The sequence below is a fragment of the Piliocolobus tephrosceles genome, chromosome 14, assembly GCF_002776525.5.
Source record: "Piliocolobus tephrosceles isolate RC106 chromosome 14, ASM277652v3, whole genome shotgun sequence".
NCBI lineage: Eukaryota > Metazoa > Chordata > Mammalia > Primates > Cercopithecidae > Piliocolobus > Piliocolobus tephrosceles.
Genome location: NC_045447.1, coordinates 6900462 through 6912786, shown reverse-complemented (window position 1 = coordinate 6912786; position 12325 = coordinate 6900462). Strand labels below are relative to the sequence as shown.

General features: G+C 46.6%; 1 protein-coding gene across 6 annotated transcripts in view; it reads left to right on the top strand.

Moving 5' to 3' along the window:
• PRRC2B (proline rich coiled-coil 2B) overlaps nucleotides 1–12325 on the top strand; it is a 108640-nt gene that overhangs the window by 16646 nt on the left and 79669 nt on the right. Inside the window, exon 1 of one of the 6 annotated variants that reach the window (XM_023216922.2) lies at nucleotides 9357–10510. The exons of the other annotated variants lie outside the window; for them this stretch is intronic. The gene's annotated coding sequence lies outside the window, so the exon portion shown is untranslated. Of the gene's footprint in view, nucleotides 1–9356; nucleotides 10511–12325 lie in introns of those variants that run through there. 6 annotated transcript variants of the gene reach the window in all.

The following is a 12325-nucleotide window of genomic DNA, read 5'->3' as shown; positions in this document are numbered from 1 at the left end:
CATTAGTATCTTTTGAAATTGTCTTACTGAATGTGTATTAGTAACATGTATTGATTACAAAGATAATAACAAAGGTAACTTGCATGCATTTCAGTACAGTGAAGCCTGTGGGGGCTGGGCTGGGCTGGGGCAACTGCTTTGTTGGTGGCTCTTTTCCTGGTGCCAGATCAAACCTACTGTGAGATAAGAGCTGCTCCAGGCTTCGTATTCCACGCAGACCCATCCAGTGTGCCCTGGCTCCTGGTATTGGGCCTCAGTAGTTCCTGTGAATTTAACTAGTTCAATCGTCTGTCTCTGTTGATGTGTCAGTGGCCCTCAGAAACTGCTTTGTTGATCTGGTTAGAAGGAACAATCCAATACAAATGCTGTCTCTGATTTATCTTCTTTACTAAATCAGATTGTACAATAAAGAACACAGATTTTGGTTGCATTTTCAGAGTACTTCTCATTTGTTAATTCACCATTATTTGGAGGTGAAAAAGGAAGCAGTAACTGAAAGAAGGCCATGTATTTCATGTACGTGAAATTTGACAGGTCCTTGTTAAATTTTGACACCAGAGAGGGAGGCCTTTGTATAGCACATCTGTCCAACTGTTCATCACTCACTGTGTATTGAAATCATCTTCTTCCCCGCCCCCCTTGCTAAATTAACCACATCTTTGAAAGGGGAGGTAGGCAGGAAATTGTGGACTGCAGGTGGGCTTTACAGCCAGAGTCCTCTTCAGGTTTCAACCCAAGCCTGCCTGCCTGTGAGCTAGATGGGGAGGGGCTCCAGGTAGACCCTGTGGGTGAGGAACCCAGAGCTGGTGCAGACTCTGGGGGTGTGGGATGCTGTATTAGAGTAAAGATACCAGTGCTAGCGCCAGCTCACACCCCACCGCAGGCCAGGCCTGCACTTCACATTCACCTCAGGTCCCCACGGGCGCTGGCAGGGTCAGGGAGTGCTGTGGGCAGGTGGGGCCATTCTCTGGGGCCCACCACATGGGCCTCCCAATCATGGCAGCAGGCGTCGTTCTTCAGTGTGCGACACTGCCCAAGTAAATCTGGGTGTCAGATCACCCTGGGTTTAGGTTTAGGTTTTTTAGACTCACTAACTGGATGATCGTGACCTTGGGCTAGTTATTTAACCTTGTGGAGCCTTCATGTCTGTAAAATGAAAGTACTAATACCCTTCTCTGAGTGGTTTATCTATTTTGTTTTTTGTTTCAAGGAACTAATTTTCTTCATTTTTTTTTTTTCTTTTTTTCCTTGTGGACCTCACCTGACTGAAGGAGCTCCTGTTCTTTTTTTTTTTTGAGACAGAGTCTCGCTCTGTCACCCAGGCTGGAGTGCTGTGGCCGGATCTCAGCTCACTGCAAGCTCCGCCTCCCAGGTTCACGCCATTCTCCTGCCTCAGCCTCCCGGGTAGCTGGGACTACAGGCGCCACCACCTCGCCCGGCTATTTTTTTGTATTTTTTAGTAGAGACGGGGTTTCACCGTGTTAGCCAGGATGGTCTTGATCTCCTGACCTTGTGATCCGCCCGTCTCGGCCTCCCAAAGTGCTGGGATTACAGGCTTGAGCCACGGCGCCCGGCGGAGCTCCTGTTCTTAAATGCAGTTTTATGCAAATATATTTATTACACTCCCTAGCTCTCTTCAGGCTTTTTCTTCATTGTTTCTGCTTTCCCTTACATTCATTTGCATTGTTTTTTTTTCTGATTTCTTTTTTTTTTTTGTTGAGACGGAGTCTCACTCTGTCGCCCAGGCTGGAGTGCAGTGGCCAGATCTCGGCTCACTGCAAGCTCTGCCTCCCGGGTTTACGCCATTCTCCTACCTCATCCTCCTGAGTAGCTGGGACTACAGGCGCCCACCACCTCGCCCGGCTAGTTTTTTGTATTTTTTAGTAGAGACGGGGTTTCACCGGGTTAGCCAGGATGGTCTCGATCTCCTGACCTCGTGATCCGCCCGTCTTGGCCTCCCAAAGTGCTGGGATTACAGGCTTAAGCCACCGCGCCTGTCCTTTTTTTCTGATTTCTTAACTTGGATGCTTAATTTATATTTCTTTTTTTTTTTTGGTTAGGAATTTGGTTTTTAGGATATTTCCTCTGAGTACAAATTTATTTTTGCTTTGAAAGTTTCTTATGGCCTGTAATCCCAGCAGTCTGGGAGGCCAAGGTAGGCGGATCACCTAAGATGAAGAGTTCAAGACCAGCCTGGCCAACATGGTGAAACCCCATCTCTGTTAAAAATAAAAAAAATTAGCCGGGTTTGGTGGCACGCACCTGTAATCCCAGCTACTTGGGAGGCTGAGCCAGGAGAATTGCCTGAACCTGGGAGGTGGAGGTTGCAGTGAACTGAGATCACGCCACTGCACTCCAAGCCTGGGTGACAGAGCAAGACTCTGTCTTGGGGCAGGGGGAGGGGGAAAGAAAGTTTTGTTATGTAGTGTTATGTTTTTCATGTGTACTATTTTCTAGGTATTTTGCAGGTGTGGTTTTGAATTCCACTTAGATTCAAAAGTTTTTTAGTAGAGAGTGTTAGGTTTTCCACCTGTTAGGGTTATTCTTATTTCTGCTTTCATCGTGTCTTGTTTTATTGCACTGTTGTCAGTTTTACTTTACAGAATTTGGGATTTTTCTTTTCTTTTTTCGTTTCTCTTCAGACAAGGTCTTGTTCTGTCACCCAGGGTGGAGTGCAGTGGCACAGTCACAGCTAACTGCAGCCCCAAACTCCTGGACTCAAGGGAGTCCCCCAGGTAGCTGCGATCCAGGCATGTGCCACCATGCCCAGCTAATTAAAAAAATATATATATTTTTTTCTGTGGAGATGGCGTCTTGCTATGTTGCCCAGATTGATCTCAAACTCCTCACCTCAAGCGATCCTCTCCCACTTTGGACTCTCAGAGCGTGGGGATTACAGGTGTGAGCCACTGTACCTGGCCTGGATTCTTCTTAAAGTCTAATATAGTCTCTTTTAGAACATGTTTGCTCATCTACATTGACTGTGTCTATCTTGATGGGCTTGATCTACCAAGGTGGACAAGCTTCTGTTTTTTCTAATGTTTGTACTTTCATTGTGGGTGGTCCCTTTGGCCCTTTTAAACCACCCTGCTCTGCTGCTTGCTCTTTTGTGTCTGTCTCCTTTGATTCAACATTTTTTTTTGTGCCTTTCATCTGTATAGTTGTATATGTTTATTTGTTCTTATTGTAGAATGGTTTTTGGTTATGTGGATATAATATTTATCCATGTGACAGACTGAGCTCATTTCCATAGTTCTTCCAAACAGTGCTGCCACTGGCTTGGCCTTCAGAGCTTGTGTGTGCGTGCATGTACACGCTGTTGGGTACGTACCTAGGTATGGAGTTACTGGGTCATGGGTGGGCATATGGTGGCTGCATGGGCAGTTGCCAGCTCTCAGTGATGGCACCAGGTGCACGAGGGTCATCCTTGCTCTGCTGGCGCTGTACAGATGTTGCTTCTTTGCAAGTTAACCTCTAGATGCCATGTAATTCTAGTGAAAATCCCAGCAGCTTTTCTTTTGTTTTAGCTGTTTATTTCAGAAATTGACAAACTCATTCTGAAATTTATATGAAAATGCAAAACGGCCAAGAATAATCAAAGCATTCTCTCTCTCTCTTTTTTTTTTTTTGAGAAGGAGTTTTGCTGTTGCTCAGGCTGCAGTGCAGTGCGACGATGATAGGTCACTGCAACCTAAAACTCCTGGGCTCAGGAGATCCTCCAGCCTCAGCCTCCGGAGCAGCTGGGATTATAGGTGTAAAAAGTAAAGTAGAAGTTTCATTTTAAAGATTTTCCTCTTCATCTGATTAGGAATAAATAGTAACTTCTTTTAGAAGCAAAATTTATTTAAAGACGTGTGCTAACATTCTTAAATATCTGCTAGCTATAATAAATAAATTAATGTACTTTATACTCTTAGCTCCTACAATTTAGCCTAAATATTTGCCCTGGCATGCTTATACTGGTCCAAGCAAGCATTAGGTCATAGCCTGTTCCTTTTCCTTATTTGAAGGTGTTTTTACCTTTCTTAGCATTCCACAAGTTACTTCCTCCTTCCTTTGTTCTCCTCTGCCTTTGCCTCTTTTATAAAGTTCTAAGTTGCTAGCCAATCAGGACAAATACAGAATGTGAAGTCCCTTTCCAGCCAATGGAAACAGAAAACAGCAGTAGGGTGGATGCGTCAGGTTATAAATGACCTTGTCTCCTTTGTTCAATTACTCTGTCTCCTTCGTTTGGTGGCAAAACTGCTGGCAAATGTGCCCTTTCTGCAGAAAGTATAAAAATGGCCTTGCTGAGGAAATTTACGTTCAAGTGCCATTTCTTTACAGCACCGGGGAGCAAGCATTTCAAACGTAGGCATGCACCAACACACCCAGCTAATTTTTAGTGGAGATGTGCTCTCACTGTGTTGCCCAGGCTGTTCTCAAACTCCTGGCTTCAAAAGATCCTCCTGCCTTGGCCTCCCAATGTGCTGGGTTAAGGTGTGAGCCACCTCACCTGACTAATCAAAGCATTCTCTTTTTTTTGAGACAGAGTTTTGCCCTTGTAGCCCAGGATGGAGTGCAGTGGCGTGATCTCGGCTCACTGCAACCTCCGCCTCCCGGGTTCAAGCGATTCTTTGGCCTCAGCCTCCCAAGTACCTGGGACTACAGGCGCCCACCACCAAGCTGAGTTAATTTTTGTATTTTTAGTAGAAATGGGGTTTCACCATGTTGAGCAGGATGGTCTCAATCTCCTGACCTCGTGATCAACCCGCCTCGGCCTCCCAGAGTGCTGGGATTACAGGCATAAGCCACCGCGCCTGGCCTTAATCAAAGCATTCTTGAAGAAAAACAAAGCTGAAGGACATATCCTACCAAATATCCAGACTTTTTAAGCTACAGTGATTAAGACAGTGCGGTGTTGCCAAAAAGATAGACAAATAGGCTGATTGGATGGAACAGTCTTGAAACAAACTGCACGTCAATAGTCACTTAATTTATGGCACACGACAAAGAGAAAAGATGGCCTTTTCAGAAAAGGTACTGGAAGAACTGAACTCTCCATAAGGGAAAAAAAATGAAACTTTTATCACAAATTATATTCAGAAATCAGTGTTAGGTAGATCATAGATGTAAACATGAAAGATAATAAAACTTCTAGAATAAAACAGAATATCTTCATGGTTTTGGAAAAATCGGACACAGAAGGCAGTAACCAAAGTAGAAAAATTTGATATATTAAAGTTTGTATCTTTTGCTTTTTACATGGCTCCAAGAAAATGCAATCTATACTAATTTCTAATTTCCTGGAAATGGTAGATAATCCATCCTGTTTGTTCCTCCAGAAGCCTCTCTCCTGTTCTTAGCTCTTACCAGGACTGTTGCCCCTCTGGCCCATGGTTGAGCTTCTTTTTTTTTTTGGAGATGGCGTCTCTGCTGTGTCGCCCAGGCTAAAGTGTAGTGGCCTGATCTTGGCTCCCTGCAGCCTCCGCCTCCCAGGTTCAAGTGATCTTCTGCCTCAGCCTCCCAAGTAGGTGGGACTACAGGCACCTGCCACCACGCCCGGCTGATTTTTGTATTTTTAGTAGCGATGGGGTTTCACCATATTGGCCAGGCTGGTTTCAAACTATTGACCTCAGGTGATCCACCTGCCTTGTCCTCCAAAGTGCTGGGATTATAAGCGTGAGCCACCGTGCCTGGCTACCATCTTGGGCTTCTGTTGGTCGTCATTCTGGGACTTGTTTTTGTCTCTCCACATGTGGTCCTCCTGGGTCCTGTTTGTATTGGTTGGATAATTTGGACATAATGACGGCAACTATCTTTTTTTTTTTTTTTTGAGTCAGAGCCTCTCTCTGTTGCCCATGCTGGAGTACAGTGGCACTGTCTTGGCTCACTGTAACCTCTGCCTCCTGGATTCAAGTGATTCTTGTTTTCAGCATCCCGAGTAGCTGGGACTACAGGTGTGCACTACCACGCCTTGCTAATTTTGTATTTTTAGTAGAGACAGGGTTTCACCATGTTGGTCAGGCTGGTCTTGAACTCCTGACCTCAGGTGATCCACCCGCCTCAGCCTCCCAAAGTGCTGGGATTTTCATGCCCGGCTAACCGGAACTATCTTAATAAGAACTATGCATTGACTGAAGTAATTGCAAGTCTGAAAGTAGACAGGTTTGGGATTATTTGGGTGCACCCATTCTGAACCAGTCCTTAGAACCAGGGCTGGGCTTCTCTTAGGCCAGGTCCCCCTCCCCTGGGGCTGGGGCTGGGTCAGCCTCCCTCAGGCTCCGTCAGGAAGGAGGAAGGGAGGATTAACAGCTGGGGAGGCAGACAGGAATGCTCCCAGTGACGTTGCCTGTCCCTGGGTTTGCTCTCTTGTAAAAATCCTGTTTTGAGTCCTTGTGTAAGTCTGAGAACGTCTTTTTCTGTCCCTACTCCTGACTTGGTCAGCTGAGTATTGGAGTCTAGATTGAAAGTCATTTCCCAGAGAGGATGGTGATGCTGCTGAGAAGTCTCCATCATGATTGCTCTTGAGAACTCATTGCCATTCTGATTGTTCCTCCCTGGAAACTTTTTTGGAAGAGGGATGACTTTTAGAAGCTTCTAGGTTCTCAAACTATATCCCTAACATTCTGAGATTTCACATCGTACTCTGAGTTCTTTTTATATGCATTGTTCCGAGCACTTGGTGAGCCTTTAAAGTCTTGACTACTTGGCTACTTCAACTCTGGGAATTATTTTTGGCGTTTTTTACTTGATAATTTCTTCCTCTCCTTCCCCCACCCCACCCCCATGTTTCTGGAACTCCTAGTTAAATCTGGACTCCTGGGTTAATCCTTTGATTTAGGGGTTAGGATGTGACAGGCATTTATCCCTTCACTAATTTTCTGAGATTTGCTTGACTTGCTCTCCCACCTCTTTTTGTTTTGTTTTGTTTTTGTTTTTGTTTGAGGCGGTGTCTTGCTCTGTTGCCCAGGCTGGAGTGCAGTGGCGCGATCTCGGCTCACTGTAACCTCTGCCTCCTGGGTTCAAGCGATTCTTCTGCCTCAGCCTCCTGAGTAGCTGGGGTTACAGATGTGTGCCACCACGCCTGGCTAATTTTTGTATTTTTAGTAGGGATGGGGTTTCACTGTATTGGCCAGGCTGGTCTCTAACCGCTGACTTCGTGATCCACCCACCACGGCCTCCCAAAGTGTTGGGATTATAGGCGTGAGCCACTGCGCCTGGCCCCTTCCACCTCTTCTAATTGGTCTATTTTACTTTAGAATAGTTTAGGTGTACATAAAAGTTGGAGTTCCCATATGGCCTACTCCTAGTTTGCCCCCATTATAAACATCTTACTTTAGTACGGTATATTTGTCACAACTAATGAACCAGTATTGGTATATTATTATCAACTGAAGTTTACGCTTTATTCAGACGTTCTTAGATTGTACCCAGTGTCTTTTTTTTTGTTCCAGGGCACCACATTAAATTTAATCATGTCCCCGTAGTTTCCACTAGATTGTGACAATTAAGTTTTTGATGAACATGACAGTTTTGAGGTGTACCGATCAGCTATTTGGTAGAATATTCCTCGATTGGGATTTGTCGGATGCTTTCTTCATGATTATCCTGAGGTTGCGGGGTTTGGGCTATCACATGCTTAATTCTAACTAGGGTGATTCTTGTTGGGGGAAAAAAAAACACGTGTTTATTTCATGGGTGTGGTATCTTCTCTTGATTTTCAGAGGATATTAATTTTATAATACATATTTTTAATCTTTGATCTCTGGCACTGTGTTTCTTCTGTTATTTTGTCTACTTATCTAGTGTCTGTCTTTTAGTTGGTCATCTCTCAGATACCTGTGGTCTCGGGCACACAACTGATTGGAAATTGGGTGGACTCTTCAGTGTGGGTGCCTGTATGGGAGGCTGGCCTTTTCATTTCTTGAGTCATGTGTTGGTGTATATAGGTTTTCTTTCTCTGGGGCTGGTTTTTCAAGAGAAGACTCCCTTGTCTTTGCCTGGGGAGTGGAGGGTGGTGTGGTGTTTGTCTGCTGCCCTCCTGTGAGGAGCAGCAGAAGTGGGGGCCTGAGGCTTCCGAGGTTTGCCACTCAGGTTCTCTCTCCGCTTTTTTTTTTTTTTGGGTCTCCTTTCCCACCCCTTCCCCCTCTGACCTGGTGTTCTCAAGTCGAGACTTCTCTTGTTTAATGTATCCAGTGGGGGAGGGAAGGGGCTGTGGGTGCCTAGCTGTTGCACTTGCAGCCTTCAACCAGTCCCCCCACATCTGAGTTCCCACCTTCCCCTTTCATGCAAGGTGTATGCCGCCTCCTAGGACTTCCTGAGCCTTCTGTTATCCTGGGTGAAGGGAGATTTTCCCCTCTGCAGTCCTCATGTTGTGGCATCTTTCAGTCTGTTAGATCTGTTCATACTTGTGCCCACTCTTTGGCGAAACTGTCCCTATTGTTTGGGTTCCCCGTTTTCATTTTCGGGGGTTTTGGAAGGATGAGCTGTACAAGCCCTCAGTCTTTCTGCCATGTTTAACCAGAAGCCCCCTGTATTCTAAATAGTGTGTCTGTGAGTTGGATGGAATTGAATTAAGGGCCATCTGTGGGGTGTGTGTGTGGAGATGTGTGCACAGCCCTCTTTATGTACACGGGTGTGGGAGTACTTTTGTTTGAGCACCACTCGGCTGTCTTTTTGTGTCAGAACCTCAAGAGCTGCCATTTGGTGTGGTGGCTGCAGAGCATGGTGAGGCCCAGAGGTAAGGCTGGTTTTGATGTCTGGTCATTGGCACAACCTTCTGACACATATGGAGGGTGAACTTCTCTGTCCTTGTCTCCAGACGCCTTGAGAAGGGGAGCCCAAAGCCCTGAAGGCAGAGGGTTCAGCCAGCTGCAGGGGGTGATGGCGTAACCACCACTATCTGCTGAATTCCTCTCTGCCAAGGAGCATTGCATCAGGGTGCTGGTGGGACACCTGGGGATCATCATCTCTTCCTTCTAAAGCAGCTTTCTGTCCCCAGTTTGTCACTGAGAAAACAGTAAGTGCAGGAGGTGATATTTGGCCCTTGGCCCCCTCTTCCTCCTGGAAGCTTGTGTGTAGAGAAAACTGCTGCTGCCTGCAAAGGGGGTTCATCCTCTGTAGGGACTGTTTGCCCCAGAGTGTTTACCTAGAGGTTAGATGGGAGTTTAGATTCAGCATTGGTTATGATCTGGCGGGTGATAGAACCAAGCTTGGTTTTTTTACCCCCCGGTGTTTTTTTCCATGAGTCTTTGTGAGGACACAGGGTTTAGGAAGGTGGGGAGGAGTGCTTTCTCCTGGACTGAAGGAAGTCACTTGCTGCCAGAGACAGGCCAGCCTGATTTGTCCTCTTCTCTTGTGCCCAGATTCCAGCTTGCTTCAGGTGACGTCATTCCTACAGGGGAAAGGCTTAGGGTGTAAACAATGGCGCTGCCGGGCAAGCCAGGGACAGCTGCAGCTGGCTGGGATTTGGCCTTCCTCCTCCGTGTGCTTGTGCTCAGCTCAGCCTTCCTGCCATCCTGAGTTTTCTTTAAAATTATTTTCATAGTTTTAAAAAACAAATAGCAAATCTGTTTGGAATTAATACATAATGTTTTATGACCCTTACTGCTGAATTCTTTTGAAATAGGAAGTCAAAACACAATAGAACATGGGCAGGAGGCAGATGATTAGTATTGCAGCATGACAGCACCCGGAATTTAGGTGGCTCGTGCTGGTGAAGAGAGATCCAGGGATCTAATCTGGGAGCTGGTTTAGGGATGATACTTCTCTGTAATTTTTTAAAGCTTTACAGTTTTTCTGTATCAAGCGTATATTCCTTTTGTTACTAAAAATTGTGATGGAAAAAGAAACGAACAGAACTGGGATTATCCACTTCCGTAAGGCCATCTATTGTAACATCAGAGGGTGACTGCAGTGAATAGCTATGTTTGTTACCCCAAAGTGGGAAGCCTTGAAACTGGGGCAGTTTAGTGTGGTTTAAATTAGTCACAGTGGAGTGTTTATCTTGAGAGGGTTTTCTGAGAATCTCCCTGCATCTCTGTCTTCCTGAGAATTAATTAAAGGGGTCCGCCAGCAGATCCTAAACACCTGGGAGTTTGTCTTCAAGGTGTTTGAACGTCTGCTGTCTGTACCAGTGCCCTTAAATTGTGACACACCAACATGGGGATGAGTCCCCGGTGCACAGGAGGAGGCAGAAGCACAGGTGCCTGGTCTACCCAGCACCACCCAGAGCAGCCCTGCTGGGGAACGGAGGCTTTCCTGGCTGCACAGGAGTCTGGAGAGATGAGCGCTGTTGAAAGCTGGTAATGGGATGGACCACAGAGAGAACAAGAGCAGAACCGTGGTGCGGTGACAGCTGCCATTGGTCGAGTGCCTACTGAGGACAAGTGCTGGGTCAAGTGCAGGGTCTTTGTTCTCTCATTTATTCCTTACAGCAGACCTGAGAGGTGCGAGGTAAACATGGTATGTTCATCTTACTTAATCCACAAGGAAATAGACCTCAAGTCACAGTCAGTGTGGAGTGGAGGTGAGATGCAAACCCAGTGTTTCAGATTTGAGACTGCTGGGGGTGGGGTGGGGAGAAGGCTGGGTGGCAGCGTGGGGCCAGCATGTTGGGCTGAAGGGGGTCTGGACTTGACCCTGGTGTGGTGGGGGGGATGATGTGGAAGGTGTGTGAGCAGGTGCTCCCTGTGGTCTGTGTTGCTGTGTGAGCCATGGCTCTGGTGGAGGGGGACCCAGCTGACCGTGTGGTTCCGGCAAGAGTTTCACAACTAAGTGCTGGAGAACCCCCCACTGGGGGTGGGGAGTGCTTCTGTGTCCCCACCACATGCCTCAATGCTTGTTTATTTTTTCTTTTCTCTTATTTTAAATTTGTTGCTTCCTATATGTGCTGTCTCCTTGGGGTGTGTGGTCTTCTAGGGGTGGCTTATATCTCCCATAAGGAAAACTGGGTTACAAGGAGCCCCACTTTCCCCACTCTGTTGTTTCCTCAGACCTTATTTTCAGGCTGTTTATTCTTCGAGAGTTTGTGCAGTATTCTGCAGGGACCTCACCCATTTGGGCTTCTGCAAGTAGAATGTGTAGATTGTGCTACAGCTGAACCCAGCCTTCAGCTTTCCAGATGGGCCATTGCCTGGCTCTTAGGGAACAGAAATGTGGGCGCTTTAGGGCTCTTTGAAAGCCACCTCTGCTTTTCTTTTTCTCTCTGTCGCCTAGGCTAGAGGGCAGTGGCGTGATCTCGGCTCACTGCAACCTCCACTTCCTGGGTTCAAGTGAGTCCTGTCTCAGCCTCCTGAGTAGCTGGGATTACAGGGATGCACTACCACGCCCAGCTGATTTTTTTATTTTCAGTGGAGACAGGGTTTCGCCATGTTGGCCAGGCTGGTCTCGAACTCCTGACCTCAGGTGATCCACCTCAGCCTCCCAGAGTGCTGGGATTACAGGTGTGAGCCACTGTACCCGGCCTACCCTTGCTTTTCTGATAGTGCCATATAGGGAGCCTCTGAAAGCTGGAGGTGTGGTGGGGGTTGGGTCAAGCTGTCATTGAGTGAGGCAGCAGAAGTGTCCCCTCAAACCCAGCTAGGGTTCCCCACCCTGGTATGCACACAAGTTCATCATCATCTTGCAATGTATTCATGTCCATACTTGCTTTACCCTCTGAAGCAGAAGGCAGCAAACTGCAACCCCGATTGCAGCCCACCTCCTGTTTTTGTAAATACAGCTATGCCCCTTTGTTTATGTATTGTCTGGGGTTACTTCCATGCTACGACAGCTTCAGGCAGAGTTGAGCAATTGCAGCAGAGAGCTCTGTGTGGCCAGCAGAGCTGAGTACATTTACTGTCTGGTCCTTTACAGACAAAGTTTGCAGATCTCTCCTGCTGCAGGAGTGTAGGGTGGAGTCTCCTGTCTCCATGTCCTCAGCACCAAATGACACAGGGTCTGGCACACACACTGGTCGGTAAACATTTGAGTATTTGAAGTAGGTGAGGTCGCCTTACTTATGTTAAAGGTTTTTTTTGCCAGACATTGATTGACGTGTTGTAGAAGGATAGACTTCCTTAATCTTGTCCCTAGATTTTGTGGTGATGGTTCTTGACTGAGACTTAATAAGTCAACTGTCCAGTGACCATGTCCTTTTTCTGGCCCACACTGTTATTTCCTGAAGTGTTTATCCAGCCTGCCATCAATTTCCATTCCTGTGGAATCGTGATTTTTGTATGTTTTGTCTAGCAGTGGGATCTTTCCATTTCTTCTATAAAGAGACATTCCACCTTTCTCTCTCACTACCCCCAGCCTCATGGCCAGGGCACTTTGCAGCACTCACTATGTCCCCCTGAGGTCG